Genomic DNA, 25,829 nt, shown 5'->3' with positions numbered 1-25,829 from the left:
GATACTTCTGAATCAACGTTATCTAGCCAAGGGAAACTCAGCTGTTCGTTCATCAAAGTCCATTTAGCAACTATTTCTTGATGTGTTCGAACACCAATCATTTGGTATCAAAGATCAATAAAGGAAATCATGAAAGGCACAATTCAGGACATTTTACGGTTCCATGAAAATTCACTGCAGGCTATTTCCACTGGCCGTTGTTGCTGTTGGGAATTTCGTTCCATTCCCCTAATGCCCTTCCCGAGCCTTCTGTTGTGCAGGGGGATATCCCCCCACCACCAATTCCACCTTTCTCATGAGTGGGGGACATCGCCGTAGGCCCCCTCAAACCACCCTGAGAGTCTGCCCTCCTCCTCCCAGTCTCCCGTACCCTCACGCACCCCCATTGCCCCCTGACTCTCGCTTCACTCCTTACCTATTGCTGCTGTCCATGGGGCCAACATCCTCTTCCAGCCACTTCCTGTCAACGCAGGAAAAGTGCATGCTGCAATCCCGACAAGCCGTGGATCGATCAAAGTGGCCTGTCCGGAAATAGGCTGAGTGTAAAGTGGGTCACTTCCATTTTCCCGCAGTGCACGCACCTTTCTGGGAACTCAATGTGGTCTGCTCCTGTGATCCCCTCCGTTCTTGCTTGGGGCCACCTGCGCGATCCACCCCGTGCGAGCCCCCCTTCCCTGCTTGAGCTTCCCTCGCCCCCCCCCCTGCTCTCTCTATGGTGCTCTCTGCTTCACCTACCTCCTCTAACTGCTTTTCTATTGACTATCCCTGTGTCTGGCAGGTAAAAGCTCAAAAGGGACATACTGGTCTCCAACCCAGGCCTCCCTATCACTGATACCTACACCAGTGCTTCCTCCAAACAGACCCTTACCGAGATAATCTTGTCCTTCCCTCTCCAGGCCTATGGACACCCATATGGTCTCTGTTCTCTCTCCCTTTTCCTCTTCTCCCATTAATGGTGGCACCCAGTGGGAGGTTATCCTGGCCCCCTTCTACTCCTCTAAGACCATCATTAATGTACTTAAATGGCAGCGTCTTGGTCCAGGGCCCGCAGGCCAATCTCCTTTTTGATAGGCTCTTTTCGCGTCTTGACAATTTTCTTTCCTCTCCTACTATCCTTTCTTACCCCTATCTGGCTCCTCTGCTGCCTCCTTCCTCAGCCACCTCTTCGGCACCCCCTGCTGCCTCTCCAGCCAACCTGTTTCCTCCCTCCTCCGCCACCCCTCTGCCACTCTCTTTTTTGTCTCCGACTACACTGCCTTCTCTTCCTTCCTCCTCTGCCCATCCTGCGGCACCTTCAAGACTTCTGCAGGGCGTACCTCTGGCCTGTACCCCTCCCCGGAAGTCCTTCAAATGTGGCAACCTGCTCAACATCGCTACTCTCCACTCTTGTTCAGCTGTCAAACATTCCTCTGACATCTGCCGTCTCCTGGAAGAGTTTGATTTAGATGTACTCGTTCTCACAGAGACTTGGTTCACGGCCAGATCTGTCCAAGTTTTGACACTCTCCTTCCCGATGGTTACAAAAGAACTTCTCCGAACCCAGAACCAACCGTCCCAGTGGGGGTGTAGCCTCGATTTTCCCAGAGTGGATCCCTGCTTCTATCATTCCAATGCAGGACTACTCCTCTTTTGAATGCATGGTCTGCAGGCTTTCCATCTCTCCTGGCCTCTCTCTTTCACAGTGGCCACTAGCTACAGGTCGCCTGGCCAGGTCGCCCTCTTCCTCTACGAGTGGGCCGACCTCAGCGCCTTTCTCCTTGCCTCTACCTCTCAACTTCTCCTTGGAGACCTGAACATCTACATGGATGCTACCAGAGCTTCTTCGGGACTCTTTCACAACCACTGCGATTCTGTCTATCTATTCTTCCCTCTGGCCGACTCACTATGCAGGGCACAACCTGGATGTTCTGATCTCCTCGGACCCCCCCTTCTTTTTTTCCTCTCTCTCTCCCTTTCTTTCTCCCCCCCCCGCCTACCCCCCTCATGCACCTTTGGCTGACTGACACCAACAGTGTCCTTGCAAACCTTCATCTTTCTATCTCTATCACTCTGGATGCCCTTGCCTGTGTTATGAGGATTCGCTTGAAGCCAAATCCAAGTGCAACTCTGGGTACAATTTCAACCTCGCCACCATTAAATGCAAGGGTAGGGTGCGGAGAGGAAGTGGAGGGCATCGGGCGCACCCCCTGACAAACTGGCCTGCTGCCTGCTCCAAAGGCAGTTTCCCTGCTACCGACTCTGTCCTCCCTAAGAAGAGAGCCTAGATCCAAGCCCGCGTCTCTGTGGCATCTAACAACTCGGCCGAACTCTTCAAAATCATTAAGGAGATGGCCAATCCTGCTGCAGCCTCTACATCTCCTATTCACTCAAAGGTCCTCTGCACAGCCCAGGCTTCTCATTTCACCACAAACTCAGGACACCCGGTGCACCCTCTGTTTCTCTTCTACCACTCCTGGCCCTTCTGAGGCATCTCTGCCCCTCCTTTCTCCTGTTCACCCCCCCCCCCCGACAATGTTTCTAGACAAGTCCGATCTATGAAAGTCTTGTCAGAGCAGGTTCTCCCCTGCACATTCAGAACCATCAAGGACCATATTGAGGCCCTTGCTCCAGCACTGGCCGATTTCTGTAATCACTCCTTTGCCACTGTAACTTTCCCCTCCTCCCTCAAGCACCCCCTTTCAAAGAAACCCTTGGCCGATCCATCCTCTCTGTCTAACTATCACCTGATTTCCATCACTCCTTTCCTGGGCAATCTGGCCATCTTCCAGCTTAATTGTATTGTATTGTTTATTTATTTATAGAGCGCACCTGGCCGTTAAGCAACTGGGCGCTTGCAAAAAATAAAATCTCAAGTTACAGGTACATAAATATGTTACATTTCTTATGTTACAGGATCATATATCAAGCATGTCGTATGTTACAATGTCAGATGACTTACATGTAGGATATGTTACAGTTTCAAGTATTTTACAATAAATGTACAGAGTATTAGGTACAGTTGAGGCATTTAGCAGTCGTTCGCGTGAAGCGTTGAACACATGGAAGGAAGGGGTGGCTCTGAGTGCGTCTGGGATGGAGTTCCAGAGAGGAGCTGCTAGAACTGGGGAGCTGTATACTGTATCTGTATCTGCATACTGAATCTGTTGGTCGTCTCCACGACCAACTGTCTGGCTTCAGAGCGGCCAGAAGCACGGAAACTGCTCTCCTGAACACCCGTGAAGACCTGCTCTCCAATCTTGACTCTAATCTCCCTTCTGTCCTCATTCTCCTTGATTTATCCTCTGCTTTTGATATGGTTAACCATGCCATCTGCTCAATCACCTCTGTGACAACCTGGGTATCACAGATCAGGCTCTGGCCTGGTTGACCACCTTACTCACCGATCGACCCTCTCAGGTCCAACTGGGGTCTTTCCTCACTTTTCTCTTTCTCTCTCTACTTGTGGTGTTCCTCAAGGGTCTAACCTCTATCACTGGCTTTTCAACCCCTACCTCGCATCTCTTGCTGACTGCATCGCTACTTTCTGTTCCAATTTCCAGTGTTATGCGGATGACACCCAGCTCTCTTTTACGATCCCCTCCGCCACCTCATCTTCTCTCATACCAGACAGACTGTCTGGCCGCAATTCAGGAATGGTGTGCCTCCAACAATCTCTGCCTTAATGCCATTAAGACGGAGATCCTCCTCATTGGGACACCTGCTCCCTCCTTTCCTCTCTCTCTCTGGCCCCCCACGCTGAGTCCTCTTCCTGCTCCTTCCTGTGAGGCTAAGAACGTTGGCGTCCTCTTCGACACCACCCTCTCCTTACATCTCTGACGTCTCTAAGAAGTCAAACTATCGGCTGCACCTCCTCAGAGGTATTCCTCCTTTTCTCACTTTTCCCCAGAAGCTGTCTCCAGAGCTCTGGTCCTCTCTAGGCTTGACTACAGCAGCAGCCTCTTTCGTAATCTGCCTGCCTCCACTCTTCGACCTTCACAGCTTATCCAGAAAAGAACTGCAAAACTTGTCCTTGGCCTCAAGCCCAGGGAACATATCACTCCAACCCTGAAATCGCTTCACTGGCTACCCGTGGCTGCAAGGATCATGTTCAAGAGCCACTGCATCGTCCACAAGGCTTTCTGGGACCTGGGACTGCTCTACCTCCAGCTTTCTCTTCCTAAACATCTTCCTTCTCGAGCTCTCCGCTCATCCAACTCCAACTCTCTTGAGGGTCAGACGCTTCTCCAAGCAGAGAGTTGGGGGCAGATCTCTCTCCTCGGCTAGTGCCTCCCTCTTGAATAGGCTCTCTGCCTCACTCAAACTTGAGCAGAACCCCATCTGGTTCCGGAAGCAACTGAAGACCTTCCTTTTCGCTTCTGCTTTCTTTCTTCCTCTCCCCTGATGATGTACCCGACTGCTCTGCGCACTGGTCACTTGGATACCCTATGAACTTGGGCCCAGGCTCCTGCATGTCCAGCTGCTCTCGCAATGCCTCCAGGCTCCCTCAGTACTTATAAGGGTCCGTACCTGCAACCCTACAGTCCCTTCTCTTTTCACCTATGAGCCATTTGCTGGTTGCACTTTAAGTTACCGGCACTTCTCCCTGCCCCTCACCCCAGCACTTCTCCCCTTCCCTCTTCCCGGCACTTGCGCGATCTGAATGACACAAGGCCTAGTAAGATCATTGTTTTGTCCTCCCTTTGTTTCCCCCCCTCCTCTTCTTGTTGCCCCTAGAAACACTTGTGTACAGGTGTGTTAAAGATGCCATATCATATCATTGAGAAGCCAATCATTTTAACATATGCTATTATGGATATAGCAATTAGCGTTTACAGAGTCCCTTCAGACCTCTCAAGCTAGTACAGGGACAGCCCTTGTGAACATTAGCACTACCACAGAGTATGACAGTCCCTTTTATTTATGTTTTATCCTCCCTCCCTCTCTCCCTCCCTCTCTCCTTCCCTCCCGTCCTCCCTCCCTTCTACACCACTGACGACCGATAGCCATGCCATTATTCCATGCCATGTCAGTGCCCTCTATGGAACATACTGCCAGTCACAACCAGCGACAGTTCTTCCAACCTACTCTACCATCGACATATACATGGGCTGCACGCATGCACAGCTTTCATCCAACTTTCACTCACTTGCGCAACTGTCTATGCAGGCCCTTCTTTCATTCACAAATGCTCCATGGCACTCTTACCGCCTCCAATCTATGATTTCAGAAGGCGCCTATATCGCTTGTAACTGTGCCATCGCCCATAATTGTGAGCCTGTCTGCAGGGGCAGGAGCTTAGCACAGAGGCCTTAGATGGCTTGAAGCTCCGCTCTGAATAAACATCCTGCAGCGCCCGCAGCAATGTTCACTGAAAGCTTCCATACCTGCACTACCATCCACCCTGGCACTGAGAATTTGATGTGGCAAGGGCACCATGGGAAGTAACAAGATGCCATTAATAAACCATAAGAAAATTAACTTTGTGACATGCAATATATGAATGGCTACGAACTGTTATTACAAAATATATGGAGCAATACCAGAAGTGAGGCTTTTTTGTAATACTAAATAATAAACCATGTGAACCAAATCTCCTATTTGCTTCATTTGTTGATAGCGCCCAAGAGCAGGAAGTATCACAGTGCTAGGTTACAGTGGTTACAAAAAACAAGTAGTACAGATTCATGGTAGGGTAACAGAATTAGGCACTCGGTTACAGTGGAGTGTGGGTGATGATAAATAATATGAACAGTACAGTAGTGAATTAGGCATATTTATTCAAACAGGGCAGTTTTTAATTTTTTGGGGCTTTTCTTGTATGGACGTGGGGAAAGCATTCCATAAGGTAGGAGCTAAAACAGTGAAACTAGCACTCTTTGTCTACTGAATCTAGGTGTCACAAGGGAGGTGGATGGGGAGGATCGCAGGTAATGAGGACAACGCCAGGCCGCCTTGCGCAAGCTGCAATGAGTACAGGAAATTCTGGAGAGACGCCCAATGGCTGCACTTCTGGGTGCCCCTCACACCTGCCCATTTATGACCATATGATACATTGGTAGAAGGGGCCCTTGCCGCCTCCAGGATCCTACAACACTCCTGTGAGAGGCCTAGATGAGCAAACTCTGCATGGTCAGGAGCCACGCAGCCAGGCTGAGAGATGCCGGATCGTGAAGCCACACTCTGCCTTCGTCCTACGACAGGAGATCAAGGCTCTGCCCCTAGACGAAACGACTCTTCCACAGCTAGATGAAGGAGATCTGAGAACCACGTCTGCTTGGGCCAGAAGGGAATAGTTTCTTACCTGTAACTCCATTTCTCCAGCATTGGTATCTTTCATGGATTCACATGCTTAGAATATTCCCCGTCGTCAGGCTGGGAATCCCCGGTACATTATATAGACCCTTCCCCGTAGGAAAACTTTTTCGACGCTTATGCGTCCTATCCACCTCGTTTTGTATCATGCGTGCCCGCGCCGTCAGGACGCCATGATATAAATACAGGACCCGCCCCCGCGCTCCCTCAGATTTCGGCCCCCAAAGTAGTGGGGGAACCTAAACTAGTTGAATGAGCTCTTGGCCGTCGTAGAAGAGGCTTCCCTGCCTTGGAATGGCAGTACGAAATGGTAGATGACACCCATCTTGACAGTCCTTGCTTTGAAATGGCCTTGCCTTTAGCACCCAACCCATAGGCCACGAACAACTGCCTCGTTTCTCTGAAAGGTTGCGTGCGATGAAGATAGAACTTGAGAGCCCTTTTTACATCCAGTGTGTGTAACGTACGCTCCGCTCCCGAGCATGGTTCTGGAAAAAACGTAGGTAAGACAATAGAGGAGTGTTTATGGAACACTGACGGAGCTTTCGGTATGAACTGTGGGTTAGTGGCTAGGACCACCTTGCTCTTGAAAAAACGTAAGTACGGTGGGTCTACCATTAGAGCTTGGATTTCTGAAATACGTCGGGCTGAAGTGATGGCGACCAGGAAGGCCAACTTCCACGACAAAAACTTTAGAGATGATGATGACATTGGTTCAAAGGGAGGTTTCATAAGAGACGCTAACACCAGATTGAGGCTCCACGCCGGAGGACATTTCTTCTCTGGAGGAAAACTCCGAAATAGGCCCTTAAGGAAGTGCTTAATCAGGCGGTCGCTGAATAATGGTGTGGAATGTCGTTGACGTGTAAACCTGGAAATGGCGGCCAGGTGTACTTTTATCGACGATACCGATAGGCCCTTTTGAGCTAAGAACAGCAAGTATGGAAGGAGCTGTTCCGGCTTGATCGACTGCGGAACCAAACCTGGTTGATCCGAGCACCACTGACAGAACCTCCTCCATTTGTATGAGTATGAGGTGTTTGTGGAAGGTGCTCTTGCCGCTTGCAGAATACGCCGACATTCCGCCGGAATCGTTAGCTGACCAAATTCAGCGAAGTCAGGAGCCAGGCCGTCAATTTGAGGCTGTCCAGGTCGTGATGCCAAACAACCCCCTCCTGTCGAGACAGAAGGTTGGGGGTCCTCTGGAACCACTTTGGTTCCGCCGCCGCTAGGTGCAGTAGGTCTGAAAACCACACCTGTCTGGCCCAGTACGGGGCCACCAGAATCACCCGACATGGGTACTTGAGGATCCATTGCAACGTCCTCCGGATAAGGGGAAATGGAGGGAATGCGTACAGGAATTTGTTCGTCCATGGAAAGGAGAACGCATCCCCCAGAGAGCCCTGCTGAGGCCATCTGCTTGCATACTGCAGGCATTTCCTGTTGTCCCTCGTCGCGAACAGATCGATGGAGGGATGTCCCCACTTCTTGAATACGTGTTGTATTTGCTGGTCGTTCAGCACCCATTCGTGAACATCGTTCAGTTCTCTGCTGAGGGCATCGGCCTCCACATTTCTCACGCCTGGCAGGTGGAACGCCAAGATTTGCATGTTGTGTTGCAGTGCCCAATGCCAGATTTTTTGTGCCTCCGTCGACAGGGACCTGAACCGTGTCCCTCCTTGCTTCCTCAAGTAAAACATTGTAGTTGTGTTGTCCGTCATGACACGCACCACCGAGTTCCTCAACTGAGGAAGGAATGATTTTAGAGCCCATCGCACTGCTCTCAGTTCCAGCAGGTTGATATGCAGGGAGGATTCTTGTAACGACCACCGGCCTTGTACCTGCAACGTATCCAGATGAGCTCCCCATCCGCTCAACGATGCATCTGTCACCACCGTCTTCTGGAACTCCAGTTCCACCAGAGGCATTCCTTTTGTTAGATGAGAAGACGCTTTCCACCAGCAGAGTGCTTGTACTAGTTGCTCGTCGACGACCAGTCTGTCGGACCAGCGACCTTGACTCTGCGCCCAACGGTCTGCTAGAAATTCCTGGCAAGGCCTCATAAACAGACGGCAGTTGTTTATCAATGGAATGCAGGATGACATAGTTCCTAGCAGGGACATGTATCTGCGCACCGATACCCTGGTACCGCATTGCCATTCCGACGCCTTGCTTTGTAATTTCTGTACTCTCTCGCTGGATGGTCTCACAAGGTTTGTTTGCGTATGAAACTCCGCTCCTAGAAAAACCAAAGTCCTTGAAGGCTCTAAGGAGGATTTGCTGAAGTTTATCGAGAAGCCCAGTTTCTGTAAGAGGGACAACGTGGCTCCCAGACTGTTCCGTGGACGAACCTCTGACCAGCCAGTCGTCTAGATAGGGATAGACGTGGTGACCTTCCTTTCTTAAATGGTCCGCTATAGGGGCCAGACACTTGGTGAACGTCCTGGGGGAGGACTTGAGACCGAACGGTAGGACCTTGAACTGGAAATGCTTTCGTCCGACGACGAACCTTAAATATCTCCTGTGTCGTGGACGTATTGGGATGTGAAAATAAGCGTCTTGAAGGTCCAGCGACGACAGGTAATCCTTGGGTTGCACCGACCTGATAACCTCCTGGAGCTTTAGCATTTTGAATCTTAAGCTCTTTAGCCATTTGTTGAGTACCCTCAGGTCGAGAATGGGTCTCCATTTTCCATTTGGCTTCTTGACAACGAAGAACCGTGAATAGACTCCGTTTCCTTCCTGTGCCACAGGAACCTTTTCTACCGCTCCATTTTTGTAGCATAAGCTCCACCTCTTGTCGTAGGACCCGAAGGTGGGGCTGGGCCGAAAACACCGGCGGAAGACGTGGAGGTTTGTCTTTGAATTGTAGCGCATGACCCATGCGAATCGTGTCCAGGACCCATCGATCTGTGGTGATGCATTTTCATTGGTCGATATGATGAGAGACTCGGCCCCCCAGGACGTTCCGAAGGCCGTCATTGGTTGCCGGTTTGCTTGCCCTTCGTCGAAGAGGAGCCCGAGCCACGTCTTCTGGAGGCTTGATAATCTCTACCTCTTCGTGCCGACTGGGATGCACGTCTGAAACCTTGTGAAGAGTACGAGGACCTGTTAAATCCACGGTCCCTAGAGGCTCCAAAGCGGGAGTTTCCAGAAGCACCCCTGAATGGGCGAAAGGAGCGAAAATTTCTACCTGTCTGGAGGGCTCCCAGAGACCTAGCAGTATCCGTGTCTTCCTTCATCCCCTTCAAGGCTTCATCTACCTTTTCTCCGAACAGATGTTCTCCTTCACATGGCATGTCAAGGACTTTGTATTGGACTTCGGGACGGAAAGTAGTACATTTGAGCCACGCTTGTCGACGAAGTACTACGCCATGATTGATCTGTTTGAAACCAGACTCTGCTAGATCAACTGCAATATTAATTGCATGGTTCGAAGCCTCCTCGCCATCTCGTACAAGTAACATGGCTGCTTTTCGGTGTTCTTCTGGCAGATGTTCTAGGATAGGGGCTAGTTTGTGCCACATTTCTCTATCGTATCTTGATACGATAGCCAAAGAATTGGCTGCCCTTACCGTCGTCGCGCCAACTGAGAGCACCTTTTTTCCAAAGGCGTCCTGCCTTCTGGCCTCGCTTTCTGGTGGGGTCGAACATTTTTGCTGTACTCTAGCCTTCCTAGCCGCTGCCGCCGACACCACGGAGTCCGACAGAGGTTGTGCCGTTAGACATTTTGGAGTGGACTCCGGAGCTTTAAACTTTTTTTCAATACGCCCCTTGATAGCCGGCTCCGAAAATGGATGGCGCATCGTCTTGAGGCCTTCTTGCCACACGTGGTCCAGAATTGGGATGGCAAAAACCGATTTTCTCCTTTGACCCATATATAGAGAAAACAGTCTTTCTTTTGTTCCTAAGGAATCAAGCCGAACTCGGAACACGCCTTTCCCATCATGGCGTGGAAGGCTCCCACATCATCCGGAGGAGACGGTTGTGCCTGGCTTCTCGTAGACTCTACCTCCACATCCGAGTTCCATGTTGGGTCTCTCGACGGTGACAGGGAAATGTCTGACCCTGAGTCACACTGGATAGAATCAGACTCCGATAGCTCACCCTCCTCCTGCGCTCGAGGACGATCCTTCACCACCTGGGAGGCCGATGGGCTTTTGGTCGTCGAGCGGGCTGTTTGAGCTTGTTCGTCGACGGAAGGTACAGGAAATAGCGACGATGAGGTCCCAGGTTGAGGGATCTGCGTATCCAGACGCTGTAGGAGCTTCTGCAGCGTATTCAGTACATCCAGAGACAAGACCGTCTGGGGGGTCAGCAACGTCGAGGATAGAGGGACCATACCCCCACTCGCCGTCGAAGTGGAAGGCCGTAAGCCCAAATCCGACGGCTGTAAAACCATGCCACATTCCCCTTCCGCCGACAGCGCCGACAAGGCTGTGTCCGGCTGCAGTAAGACTTCAGGGGGGACCGGGTCGTAGACCTCTGGTTGCCAAGCCATAGACTGAGTCGCCGTCGACGAAGGAATCCCCACCGCTGCAGCCTGAACAGTAATAGGCATCGTCAACGACACCGGTGTCGACGAGCAAGTAGCCAGCTCCGAGACTTTAGACTTGGAAGCCGATTTCGATGCCGATTTCCCGGCTGAAGAATCCCGACTCATGGAAGACCTTTGACGGTCCCCTGAGGAGGATTTTGACGTCGCTTGCCTCACCGTCTTAGATAATGAGGAGGAGGAGGAGGACTTTTTGTGTGATGAGGAAGACCCAGCATGCTTCCCCGTATGCTTGTCATCAGGGAGGTTGTCGACCGGCCGTACCTTCTTCGAGGGAGGTTCCGACTTGCTCCTGGAGGCCGTTGAGCCAACTTCTGATGCCGGATAGGCACCCGCTCCATCGTTAAGCCAGTCGACCAACCTTCTTTTTCTGTCTTTAAGGGTTTTTTGGGAGAAACCCCGGCATATCTCACATGTATCCGCCGTGTGGTACAATCCATGTGGGCATCACCTTCATAGACTTTTTTGAGTCCACATGTCGCACAAGGGCGAAATAACGCTTTTCCGGACATAATTCTTCAGAATATAACGTCGCCAAAGCGAAAGAAAAAAAAAAACACAACCTAATTTCTACTAGTAGTAACCACGAGGATCCCACTACTTTGAAAGACGGTTGAAATCTGAGGGAGCGCGGGGGCGGGTCCTGTATTTATATCATGGCGTCCTGACGGCGCGGGCACGCATGATACAAAACGAGGTGGATAGGACGCATAAGCGTCGAAAAAGTTTTCCTACGGGGAAGGGTCTATATAATGTACCGGGGATTCCCAGCCGGACGACGGGGAATATTCTAAGCATGTGAATCCATGAAAGATCCAATGCTGGAGAATGGGGCTACCAATATCACTCTGCACTGGTACTTGCGCACCCACTGGATTGTTATCTGAATCGGTGGAAACGCATACGGGAAAATGGTCCATCCACAGGAACGAGAACGCGTCCCCCATTGTCTCTGAATGAGCCACTCTGCTGGCAAATCCCGGACACTGCTCGTTTTCCTGCATGGCAAACAAGTTCAGCGGGGGAGACTCCCATTTTCGGAAGATTTTCGCAATCTGCTCCTTCAGTCACCACTCGTGCTGCTGACTGGTGTCTCTGCTGAGCGTGTCTGCCTGAACATTCTGAACCCCCCCGGTAAGTGGAAAGCTACAAAATGGATCCCCTGAGCCAGGGACCAATGCCAGACCTCCTGAGCCTCCTTTGACAGGATCTGGAAATGTGTGCCGCCCCGCTTCCTCAAATAGAACATAGTGGTGGTATCGTCCATCAACACCCGCACCACTGCTCCTTGAATGCCAGGTATAAACGACTTCAGAGCTCAGTGCGCCACTCTCAACTCCAGCACGTTGATATGCAACAATGTCTCCACCCGAGACCATAGGCCCTGTAACTGTGACTTGTCAAGGTGCGCCCCCACCCCACCTGGGAAGCATTTGCCACAATCATGAACTGACACTCTGGTTCCAGCAGGGGCATGCCCCGTACGAGATTGTTTGTGCAAGTCCACCACCGAAGGGCTTCCACCAGCTCCCGGGCAACGACCACTTTGTCCGACAAAAACTCTCGACTCTGCGGCCACCTGTCTGCAAGGAATTCCTGCACTGGTCTCATGAACAGGCAGCAATTTGGAATGAGCTGAATGCATGACCCATGGCTCCCAACAGCGACATGTAACTTCGGACCGAGACCAGCATACCATGGCCCCAATCGCCCGCCTTGGACCGCATCTTCACCACTCTTTCGCTGGAAGGTTGCACAAGATTGTCCTGGGTAAGAAACTGAGCCCCGAGAACCACCAAATCCTTGGACGGCGGCAGATAGGATTTTTCGAAGTTGACGACGAATCCTAGCTGTTGCAACAGGCCCATGGTCGCCATGAGAGACTCCAACGTCAGTTCCAGCGACGGACCCCATACCAACCAATCGTCCAGGTAGGGGTACACATGATGGCCTTCGCTGTGGAGGAAGGAAGCCACCGGAGCCAGACACTTTGTGAACGTCCTGGGAGATGGCTTCAGGCCAAACATGAGGACACGGAACTGGTAATGATCCTCCCGGACCACAAAACGCAGGATCTCGCAGTGATTTTGCCTCATCGGTATGTGAAAGTGGGCATGTTCCAGATCTAATGACACCAGGAACTCTCCCAGTTGCACAGAGCGGGTGACATCCTGAAGTGTGAGCATCTTGAACTTCAAGCGTTGCAGATACTCGTTTAGTTGCTGAAGATCTAGAATAGTCCCTCACTTGCCATTGAGCTTTTTAATGACGAAATCCCGGGAGTACACATCCTGTCCCGAGACCGGAAATGGTTCGATTGCCCCTTTCGCTAGCATGAGTCCCACCTCCAGCCGCAAGACTGGAAGATGCGGTTGCGCCACATACACGGGCGCAATGGGGACTGGAGGACGCCGAAATTCTAACGAGTGGCTGAGACGTACTGTATCCAGCACCCAGAGGTCTGAAGTGATAAGCTGCCACTCGTCAACGTGGTTCGCCACCCTGCCCCCCAGCAGATTGCCCATATGGCAGTCATTGTTGAGACTCCGACTGCCTCCCTTAAGGAGCCGAGGCATGTGCACCCTTCTTACGCTGTCTTGAAAGTCTCTGCTCTTTTGTGCCGACTTGAACGAGCACCTGTAGCCTAGAGACGAATAGCTGGAGCGTCCGTAACCTCTATCTCGGGAGGCGGCAAACCAGGCTTTACTAAAGGCTCCACAAAAAGCCTGAAACTAACGAAAAGAACGGCCACCCTGCAGGGAACCTAAAGACTTCGCCGTCTCAGTGTCCTCTTTCATGCCCGTCAGGGCCTCGTCGATCTTTTCCCCAAAGATGTGTTGACCCTCACAGGGCATATCTACGACTTAAAATTCGTGCACCTCAGCCAAGCCTGCCTCAGAGTACACCACCATTATTGATTTGCTTAAAGGTCCACTGGAATGTTGATTCTGTGGTTGGAGGCCTTCTACCCCTCCGGAACCAGCAGCATTGCCTCATTGCGGTGTTGCTTCGGGAGATGATCAAGTATCAGCGCCAGCCTGTGCCACATCTCCCTGTCAAACCTGGCCATAACAGCCAAGGAATTTGCAGCTTTCACCGCGATAGCCCCCACAGTCAGGACCTTCTTCTCAAACACGTCCTGCTTCCTAGCTTTACTGTCCGGGGGCGTAACACATTTGTGTTGGCTTCTGGCCTTACGGCTAGCCACCACCAAAACCACAGACTCAGGCGTGAGCTGCAACACAAGACATTTGGGGGTCGATTTGGGAGCCTTGAACTTCTTTTCTAGATGTCCCTTCACCTCAGGTTCAAATAAAGGGTGGTGCATCGTGCGCAGACCCTCCTGCCACACGTGGTCCAGAATCAGAAACCAAGAAGACCGCCTTCCGACGCTTTCCCATATGGTTGAAGAGAAAGCAGTCTTTTCGTTCTTCCTTTAGGAGCCAGGCCAAACTCCTGACACGCCTTCGCCATCATGGCGTGGAAAGCCCCAACATCATCCGATGGACACGGTTGAGCCGGGCTACTAGGCTGTTCCACCTCAGCATCCATATCCCATTTATCGTCCCTCGTTAGTGATGAAGACACCGTCGACAGGGTATCATGCAGAGCACTCTCCTGATCCGAATCTGGCAACTCCCCTTCTTCAGGATGACTTCTGGGACGGCCCAACGCAACCGGCAACAGCAATAGCAACCACACCAGAGGCAACTTCCTAGGGGCCTCACCAGGCACACTCAACCACTGGAGCCACAGGGCTCGGCCGAGTTGGAAGCCTCGCATCCAGTTGCCCCAACAACAACTGGAGCGTATTCAACACCTGCAAGGATAGCAGGGACTGTTGATTCACCAACGGGTAAAGGGGCGGCCCAGCCCCCACCCCACACGACGTAGACTGGCGTGCTCTTTGCAGAACCAGAGCCGACGGATCGAAAATCAGCTCCTGTTCCTCTTCCATTCCAGAGGAAACCGAATACGCAGCCGGTTCCTGTTGCAGAATGTCCACTGGAAGCATGGGCCCAAAGCCAGCAGATTGCCTCCCATCGGCAACAACCCCCCGAATCCATCTGCGCCGATGACAACAGTGGACCACTGTAAGTCACTGCCGTTGATGGGGCCGACTAAACCACTGTCGCCGATGGAAGAGCAGATTGTACCACCACCGTTGACGAGGGAACATCCATCGACGACACACTCGTCGTCGGAACCGAGGCCTCCACAGGCTTAGATTTCTCCAGTGAAGCAGACTTTTTGGGAGACGAGCCGGAACGGTGCTTTAACAAGTCCCGGCTGGATGATCTATGATGGTCCTTGGACGACGAGTGCTTCAAGGAGGAAGACTCCCTCGGCTTCGCCTGTCCTCTGTCTGACTCCACCTTTGACTTCTCTGGCCTACCACCGGACACCTTCGACTTGTCTGGCCGATCCGACTTGGACAGCGAGGAGCCACTCGCCCTTTTCGAGTGATGTGACCTGGACGTAGAGGACTTGCTACCTCTCCCCACCTCCGACGATGGCAACTCCGTCCATTGCTTCTTAGTGGGGGGGTCTGCCGACGCCCGCTCGTCAGCAGAGGCCTTCCCCACCGCCACCGAAGACTGGCTCCCCTGGCCGAAACCACCTCCGAAGCCGGGTAAGTGCCCTGGTTCAGCCAACAGATGAGCTAGCAGTTGCGGTCCTTCAATGTCTTCTGCGAAAACCCTTGGCATATCTCGCAGGCATCCACCAAATGATGGGGGTACAGACCGACACTCCATAAGACTATCCCCTTTGAAAACCTTCTTTAGGCCAAGGAAGCACACGGCCTAAACAGCGTTGTTTTCTGGGCCACAGATGACATACTGGCCGGATTCGAAAAAGCACGTGCAAAACACGAAGAGAAACCCGAGATGATCCCAACAGTTTGGAGACGGTTGAAATCTGAAGGGAAGCCACAGGGGCAGGGCTATTTATATCAGACGTCCTATTGGTGTAGCCTGCAGCACCCAAAAAAGAACATTGATAGGACACTAAAGTGTCAAAGTTTTCCATAGGAAAACGCTAAGTTAAAGTTACCGAGGTTTCCCAGCCTGACCACGGGAAATATTCACAGCATGTTAATCAATGAAAGATCCAATGCTGGAGATTAGGATTTCTTTGGTGTGAACGGGTCTTTTCAAAACCAACATATGTTGGGGGCATTGTGGTACAATGCAATAGCCATCTGCTCAGGATTTTAAGAGAGTGGGACCAGTCATACTCTACTTAAGGTGGGCACAGACAGATTTGGTGGACAAAGGATTTTTGGAGGGCTAGCCATGTGTGGCTTCTCCACAAATGGTAATGTAGCACTAACATGCCACCCATTATCGTAGAGTCAAGCAAACCAGTCCAATGAAGACATTCAGCACCTCCACAACTGCAGCAAGCAGCCGAGGATGTTCTCCTGAAGTGGCTTTGCTACTGTGGGATTACAGTACTCCAGCCGCACATGCTGAATGGCCATGCAAGGCTATGGTTGCTTTGCTTCTCTAGCTATGAATGGAGATGGAAGGCCCTTATGGCAGAGTGTACAGTGCCCTGTGAAGTTCCAAGCAAGCTGGAGCCCAGGCACCGTGCATGTAAAGGAAAATAAATGTGCTTTGTGTTTATAAGCTACGCTTACACGCAAGTGGTTGTGTGATATGTCTGTTTAAGTGTGTGTGTGTGAATGTCAGTGCTGTGTGTAGGCTGAAATATATGGGTGCACGTGTGTGAAAGAGGAGTGTGCATATTTTGGGATTTGTACGAATGGGTGTACATGTGGGTCAGGGGAGTGAGACTCCGAAAGGGGTGGGTGGGGGCTACATTCATAAAGGCAGCAAGGGCACTTGTTGTCATAATCAGCGCACCGGCGATGTTGCATACCTGGAATTCGAACGCTCTGGGATGCCGGATCCAGTCTGGCTGGTGTCTGGTTAGATGCAAGTGTGAGGCAGAGAGTTGACTGGACACCTCCCCTGAGGAGAAACAGGGTGCTCTCGGGTCCACTCCCCATAGCAGACTTGCCAGGATTAGAGATGAGGACTGTGCAAGCGCTAACCAGGTTAGCCAAGATGTCTTGTACGTCAGTCAGGCAGTACAGTCCGGTAGAACGTAAAGGTCCTTGCAGGCTCACATGAGAAAGGGTAGGCTTTGAGAGAACAGCATCAGCTAATGTATTCAGAAGGCATGTAGGAAGGGCATAGACAAAACAGGACCAAACAGGTAAGGCAAGCAGAAAAGCTAAGAGGACATGCTTCATTCAGTAGGAGGGAGTGGGAGAGGCCAAGAAGAGACAAAGACCCAGGGGCCAGGGGATGGAAGGGGAAAAGAGGCAACAGAGGAAAAGAAGCAGGAACTGGTTTAGGCAGAACCCAAGGGACGGTAAGACCCAGAACCAGAGCAAGCATGTGACCCACAGGGGTCAAGAAAGGACACTGACCAACAGTCCGGGACAAGAACTACAAATCTAGAGTGTTAAGACGCATCGGTTAGTGTCCTCAGGCAAAATATATAGTGCCTTTTGGGAGCGAGGCTGGGGTCACGGGAAGGGTTGCCATAGCAGCCTGAAATACCCTCCACAGTGCGCATGCACGGAAACCCGGATCCGGCATCACGTGCATGCGCACTGTATTCGTCATAGCGGTGGCCAGTGAGGATTGGGCACGATCGGCGTCCCAACAGTCCACGGGGAAAGTCTGTGCTCTCTGCCGCACTTTAAGCACCTGCTTCCAGCACCACCTGGGATGCAGATGGCAGGATGGATGGGGTATACCAGGTAAGAATTGTCGCATAGGTACACTGGGAGCGCGCCGCATGACCGTTTTCTCAGTGGGGATGGCATTTTTACTGCCATTATGGGGAAAGTTAAGCAGGTGGGCTACATTGGTGAAGCCAGTATGGGTACGCTTTCTTACAGTGCCATGGAATTTGTATTGGCATATAGGAAACGCCTCTTATATACAACAGGTCGAACCCTGAATGTTTTGTTATCGAGGGGTGTGTGATGTAATGGAGCAGATACAGTAATATATATATAGGAATCATACACTACTACCTCCTTCTGTATTTTGTAATGTTTTGACCCAACTTAGCTGTACACTGTTGACACTATCAACAGGCAAGTAACAGACTCATACCTTAATGTTTTTATATCACGAAGGAAACAATTTTATTCATTTTGCAAATTCTGCCTTGGTCTGAGGCGTATCATTGTTAAAATACACATAACCTCATGATTTACATGATCACATAGAATTACTTTCATTCATCACGGGTTAGTGTACAAAACAAGGCATCTATCTTATGCCATGGATTCATTCATTCTCCAGAGTACAAATGTTAGAGATTCACTTGATTTCTGAACATCTTTCAACAGAGCATCAAAAAAGACTCAGAGAGAGGCACATTCACATTATTATTTTCTTTGAATGTCTTTTGCACATGGATAACGTGTTATAATACATTACATTTGTTCATACATGTTTTTACGGGAACCAGCCCTTATCTTATCCTGTGACCCCATCTCCTCACTGTATTTACTTGTATCTGAAGGGTACTTAATGTCCGTTACCCTAACAGTTTTTATTTTAGACGGATGTTTGAAAGAATTTTGACGCATCGCTTTTCGGCCCATCATTCCAAGGTTAACCCCATCTCTTGAGGGTTTCCCTGATAGTTTCACAATGGCCTTCGTCAGAACAAGGAGTGGTAAATTCTTGCAATGATCCTTAATCTTCTAACCCCAGATTATTAGGACAATCTAAAAATAAAATAACCCCTAACAGGTAAAGTCGGTCCTGCTATTTCTTATGTATTACTTAAGCCTCCGACAGCTAAGGAGTCTGTGTTACTGACCTTGTTCAGCAGATAAAAAAACCGGGACAGGTTTCTTATTGCAAAGTCGCTAACTCAGGCCGTTTTTTCTTTCTGTGGATTTAGTCACATTACAAAAGGATGCTTCGATTTATCATGGAATGATTGGTACTTACATTTTTCAGTAATGTACTTCATAGCATCTACCAATATAGCTTGGTCTCTAAGACATTTGGCCCCATACCTCCATTTCGTGTAAACCAAAACTTCGTCTGTGCAGTATCTTTTAACAATGTGCTAGAAGTTTAGGCAGGTGGCCCAATGTCTCTGGGTGGATTCAGTCAACCTGTGTCCTTCTTACTGGCAAGGACCTGTGCAGTAAAGAGCTTCTGAGTGTCCCAAAATGTCCATCTAAATCATTATCGCAGATACATTTTTTTGTATTAGTTGCTTTAAAATCTCATTGCTATGGGCTACCATTATAGATGAACGCCCACCCTATGCGCTTTCATCATTTCATTTACTGATCATACGCAGACCCTGGAGTACTGGACTGCCTCACAAGGCACACATGGACGTGTACGTTGCATTTAAAGTGCATTTAAATTCTTAGAAATTGCCGTTTATTGCGTCTCTGGCATACTTATATTGCAGTTTCTTTCATCAATGACATCTTGGTAACCCAGCCATTATGCTCATCATTACAACTTAGATCACAAAACGTCTACTCAGTGTACACACATGGCTTCTGTGCTCATCCCGCAGGGTGCATTGGTTCATCACAGTTTAACATTGCAGCCACGAAATGTCAGTTACATTCATGCGCGGCTGCTGTTCTACATATTATTGGACGCACCCGGGGTTTCTCTTACCTCTTTGGAAGTGCACTACGGTGCCTCATCAATGCTAACCGGATGCTGTAATTTAGTCCCTCACATCTCTGATTTCAGAATATTTTTTAAATATGCCGAGTCGCATCAGCTAACGGTAAGCCATAGTCACAGAAAAGGGACTAACCTAGTTATTGATGCTAAACCGAGCGGCGTCATAGCTATAACTTATTTAATTAACGAAAGATGTAGTCGCACACAAGGGAGACCATATCTTAAAAATGGCATGGTCGCCTGAATATATTTACATTACGTTATGACAAGCATATTTTAATAGTGCTACACTATCTTCTTACAGTCTATCTTAAAAACAGAGTATTGCAATTGTTCTCGGTTAGATGGTATGCGATAGAGGAGAAAAGTGGAAAGAAATTGAAAAACATTGCGTGGCCCAATGTAACACCCACACTTTGTACAGCTGTATTCTCTATTTCTACTCTGGTGCTTTTAATACATTCACCTGAAGTATCGAACGATTCATCACATATAAATTCCCCTACTAGTTTTGCTTCCTTACCGAGGGTACCGAACTGCCAGCAAGTAGTCCCCTGGAGTCAATATCATACCAGGGCGGGCTATAGCGTTATGCCGGTTCCCATATTTTACAGTAATTCACATTGTCACTGTGTAGAACATACAAAGGTGCAAGGTTGATTTTACGTGTACATTTATGCCCATACAGTTTAACATGTATATTTTTCATTGCTTACACATTTGTTCAGATTGGTGCTCCTGGTATTTTGTTCACTGAGCATTTTATTTTGACAATTTCTCTCATGTCTTCATGGTGTTCATCATGGTTGCATACTGGTACATGTAACGCATCAATTAATATCAACGGCGGTATTATGCTCAGGTGTTATTAGCTTCAACATTTAGATCAGAACTTTTATGGCTTCATGTATGGACAGAAAATACATGTCTACTTCTCTATGTAAGAGAACCTGCGCTTTGTATAGCTTTTGATTGACTGTATTGGGTCCTCTTTTTTGTGGGATATGTGATTACTCAAAATAATAACCTAAAAAGAACAAACTCCATTCTATACATGTGTTTAATCAGTCTTTTAAACTATCCAGCTTCTGGATCCATTTTTGTTCTAACTTTTTCAGGGCCAGACCTCCATCACCGCTCGTGTTTGGGCTTTCACGGTCTGTATCACAGACCTTTGTATGTCTGTGTGTGTGTTTTTTTGCTGGAGTAGTGATCCACTAACTGCTTGTCAGCCACTTTGTTCTTCAGGCATGATCTGTGCTCGCAGTTCCGTTGTACTGCTTTCTTTGTCTCTGCAGAAACTGCAATATCAGAATGCCAGACGCGCAATAAACGTCAATTTCTAAGAATTGAAATGCACTTTAAATGCAACATACACAACCACGTGTGCCTTGTGAGGCAGTGCAGTACTCCAGGATCTGCTTATTATCAGTAAATGAAATGATGAAAGAGCATAGGGTAGACATTCATCAATAATGGTAGCCCATAGCTCTGAGATTTTAAAGCAACTAATACAACAAATTGATCTGTGATTATGCATTAGATGTACATTTTTGGACACTAAGAAGCTCTTTACTCCACAGATCCTTGCCAGTTAGGAGGACACAGGTTGACTGTATCCACCCAGAGACATTGGGCTACCTGCCTAAACTTCTAGCACATTGCTAAAAGATACTATACAGCCGGTGTGTTGGTTTACATGAAATAGACGTATGGGGCCAAATGCTTTAGAGACCAAGCTATTGGTAGACGCTATGAAATACATTACCAATCATTCCTTGATAAATATAAGCGTCCTTTTGTAATGTGATTAAATCCACAGAAAGAAAAAATGGACTGAGTAAGCAGCCAATAAAAACCTGTCCCTGTTTTTGATCTACTGAACAAGGTCAGTAGAACAGACCCCTTATCTGTCAGAAGCTTGAGTAATAAATAAGAAGGAATAGCAGGACCGACTTTAAATACCTGTTCTGTTTTATTTTTAGATTGTCCTAATAATGTGGGGTTAGAAGATAAAGGATCATTTCAAGAAATTACCACTGGTTGTCCCGATGAAGGTCTTCCGAAACTATAAGGGAAACCTTCCAGAGATGGGGGCTTCCTTGGAATGATGGGCCGAAATGCAGTGTGTCGACAACATTTTTTCAAACATCCACCTAAAATAAAAACTGTTAGAGTAACAGACATTTAGTGCCTTTCAGAGGCAAGTAAAGACAGTGAGGAGGTAGGGCCACAGGATAAGAGATGGGCTGGTTCCCTTAAAAACATGTATAAACAAAAGTAATGTGTTATAACACGTTATCCATGTGCAAAAGGCATTCAAAGAAAATAATAATGTGAATGTGCCTCTCCGAGTCTTTTTTGATTCTCTGTTGCAAGATGTTCAGAAATCAAGTGAATCTCTAACATTTGTACTCTGTAGAATTAATGAATCCATGACATAAGATAGATGAACAAGTTACTTTCTTACCTGGTAATGTTCTTTCGATGGGATGGTCCGACGACGTATTCCATATCTATGACAGGTAATGTCCACAGCTGTGCTGCTTCGGAAAATCTTTGGCGTCTGCGTCCTGCGTCGATGACGTTGATGCGCCGTCCCCGAGGACCTCCTCCGACGGCCGACGTCACCCGATGTGATAAGTAGGACGCACGACGCCCATAGCCTCAGTTATAGTTTTTTTCCCAGAGCGTGTGCCACCAGTTTTCTGCCAGCCAGACACACAGGGCCTTGCGGAACGCAAGCTGCAATGGCAAAAGAAATTCTGCAGCGGGGAAGGCAGAGAGGGAGCGATATGGAATACGTCGTCGGACCATCCCATGGAAAGAACGTTACCAGGTAAGAAAGTAACTTGTTCTTCGAGGGGATTGGGTCCTCCGACGTATTCCATATTTATGACAGACTCCCAAAGCAGTACCAAGCAAGGAGGTGGGAAAGAATTTAGAATACAAATTTAGCATGCCCAATCAAATTGCGGAATAGAGAACTGCCTTGCCAAAGGCCAGATCTTGCCCTCTGATGGAATCGAGGGAGTAGTGACGTACAAATGTATGTACTGAAGCCCAGGTGGCTGCATCACAGATTTGACGAATAGGAACTCCTCTCTGCAGAGCAGTAGATGCAGCCACTCCCCTGGTAGAATGGGCCCGCAAGCCAGACGGAGGATCCTTACCCGCCAAGCGGTAAAACTCGGAGATAGACTGCATTTAGCCTACATATGATTGCTCCATCTAGCCTAGAGATACCTGACTCTTGCAAACCAACAGCCTAAAACCAGGCCACAATGATACTAACTTTTATTTACCCGTCAGCCCTTTGGACCACAATGCCTAAAGTAAACCACTATCCGAGGCCCACACTACAGGGCATACCGCCTGTAGATGAAGGACTCTTAACTCCCCCCCTAGAGCCCAGCCATCAACTTTCACACTCACTTATTACCCACCAATCACTAACACACCTTCCCTGTGACATCGCAAATAGAAACGCAAAACTACGCTCGAGACTACCTAAAATTTACGAACCATTAGCCAGACTCAATACCTCCTGCAATAGAAGTAACGCTAACATCCGAAACACTCCCCCTGTAAAAATTGACCTCCATCGCAACAACCGCCTAAATAAGCAGCCCAACACCAACAATAGCATACCAAAAAAGAAAAGTAATGCTACCCAGGCCACAGTAAAGCCGAACATCCAACTGAAGTGCGCCCTTATTAATGCCAGGTCACTAATAGCACACGCTACTGAAATTGCGGATCTCATTCAAATAGGAGACTATGACATCTTCGCCATAACAGAAACTTGGCTGCACAAAGCTGCAGGACCTGCCCTAATGCTTGCCTTACCCCATAATTACACCATACTTAGAGAAGACAGAGTCAACTCTCGAGGAGGTGGCCTAGCTATTATTGCTAAAAATAATCTCACCCTAAAAATTGACTCAAGTTCAACAACTAACTCCTGCGAATCATTAACTGCTAAACTCCTCGCATCTCCCTCTCAAACTATTACTATTCACCTTATCTATAGACCACCTGGCCCTATTGGCACGTTCGAGGAGGACATTTCCACAATCCTCTCAAACAACCTAAAAACTTCATCCCAAGCTATCCTTCTGGGAGACCTAAACCTAGGCTACAATGACTCTAAAGACCTGCAAGCAACTAATATCACTAATGTCATCTCAGAACTAGGCTTCTCCCAAAAAATCCTACAACCCACACACGAAAAAGGCCGTATACTTGACTGGGTTGCTGACTATAACTGCAATACAACGATTGTCGATATCACCCCACAAATCTGGACTGATCATGCACTGATAACTTTCCTCCTAAATGTTAACTTGGCCCTACCTATTGAAAATGTTCTGGCTCCCCCCTTGCCAACTAGAAACAAAAAACTTATAACTACAGAAAAACTGCTACCACTCATCCTCCCTAGATTAAACTCTCAACCTGACTCATTGGACACCTCATCACTAGTAAATGAATTCAACTCTTCTATGGCTACAGCTCTAGATACTATTGCCCCACTGAAACTGAGAAAGAGCAAGCCTAGAGCTCACCTAAACACCTGGTTTACTCCTCACCTTAAATCTCTAAGACTTGAAAAACGTAAATGCGAATCTGCTTGGCGACTAACCCCAACAGAGACAAACAAAATTACACTCATCAATGCCTCTAAGATCTACAAAAATGAAATAAAGAAAGCAAAAAGAGAAAACTTCAACAACAGAATACTGCAGGCCAAATCTGGAACGAAAGAACTATTCCTTATACTAAAGGAATTAGAAAACCCCATTCCTGTCCAAGATAATTGCGACAAAAATAAAATATGGTGCTCGAACATCCAACAAGCGCTAAATGACAAAATTGCCACACTCCAAACAAAAATTGAGATAAAGAAACAGAATATCCCACCCTCAACTAACCCAAGAGGCAAACCACCAACCAGCACTAAACTAGACTATAAATTTAACTTCTCGAAAGTAACTATACTCGAGACTGAAAAGATAATACTCTCACTCAAGCCATCCAATTGCCGAGGCGACCTATGCCCAGCCCAACTAATAAAGGAAGGGGCAAGAGACCTCTCCCCATTCATTTCTAAGCTTATTAATGCCTCCTTTGCTTCAGGCACAATACCAGATAACCTCAAGCAATCCTGGGTCCTCCCCCTCCTAAAAAAACAAACACTGGACCCATCCATCCCGACTAACTACAGGCCTATCACAACGGTACCCTTCCTATTAAAAATCCTAGACAGGGTAGCCTACCTACAGATCCAAAAACATCTGGAGCTGCACCACCTTTTAGGCACAAGACAATCAGGCTTCAGACCCCAGCACGGAACTGAAACCGCGCTCATCGATCTTAAAACTCAGGTTGATGAGCTGAGAGACTCTGGAAAGATGGCCCTACTCCTCTTACTGGACCTCTCTGCAGCCTTCGACCTGGTGGATCATGATGTGCTCTGCACCCACCTAGAAACAGCTGCCCATTTCTCCACACATGCCATCGCATGGATCAAATCATTCCTAACCGGTAGAACTATGAGAGTCTTCTCTACTTCTGCTGCTGCTGACCCTGTATCCATCACATGTGGAGTCCCACAAGGTTCTTGTGTCTCCCCCACTATGTACAACATCTTCACGAAGCCATTGTTCGATGATCTAGATGATCTGGGTGTTACCTACACTAACTATGCGGATGACACTCAGATTCTCATACCACTTTCAGGGGATTATGAACAAGATTTGGCCTTGGTGAACAAGATTTATCTCATCATTCAGGCATGGATGGCCACCCACGGGCTATGCCTGAATGATGACAAAACGGAACTTATCATACTGGGGAACAAACAAAACATCAATAGATTAAAAGAAGAATATTCCTCCTTCATCATAGACGGCAATATTATCAAGGTGGCAAAAGAAGTAAAAACATTAGGGTTTTACCTTGATTCCCACCTCTCCCTAACCAAACAGGTGAACGCAATGGCATCCAGCACCGCATATACCTGCAAGCTGATTAGAGCCGCAAAACCATACCTATCCACTGCCAACTGCCTAACCCTTGCTCGAGCATTAGTGCTGTCGAAATTGGACTATTGCAACGCACTATACTTAGGAGCCAATAAACATACGTTGCAAAAAATTCAAACACTACAGAACAATGCTCTTAGAGCAGCCTTAGGAATTCCAAGAAGGGAGCATATTTCAGAAGCTAGAAGACAATCCAACTGGCTCTCCACAGTGGACAAAATCAAACTCAAGACAGCT

General features: G+C 48.6%; 1 protein-coding gene across 7 annotated transcripts in view; it reads right to left on the bottom strand.

The window, feature by feature from the left end:
- Positions 1-25,829, bottom strand: part of PHF21A (PHD finger protein 21A) — a 2,009,174-nt gene that overhangs the window by 24,743 nt on the left and 1,958,602 nt on the right. The gene's annotated exons all lie outside the window — the stretch shown is intronic.

Source organism: Ambystoma mexicanum, chromosome 11 (genome assembly GCF_040938575.1).
Source record: "Ambystoma mexicanum isolate Mex_15411 chromosome 11, UKY_AmexF1_1, whole genome shotgun sequence".
NCBI lineage: Eukaryota > Metazoa > Chordata > Amphibia > Caudata > Ambystomatidae > Ambystoma > Ambystoma mexicanum.
The sequence above is the reverse complement of the archived record's forward strand: the minus strand, read 5'-3'. Positions and strand labels throughout refer to the sequence as shown.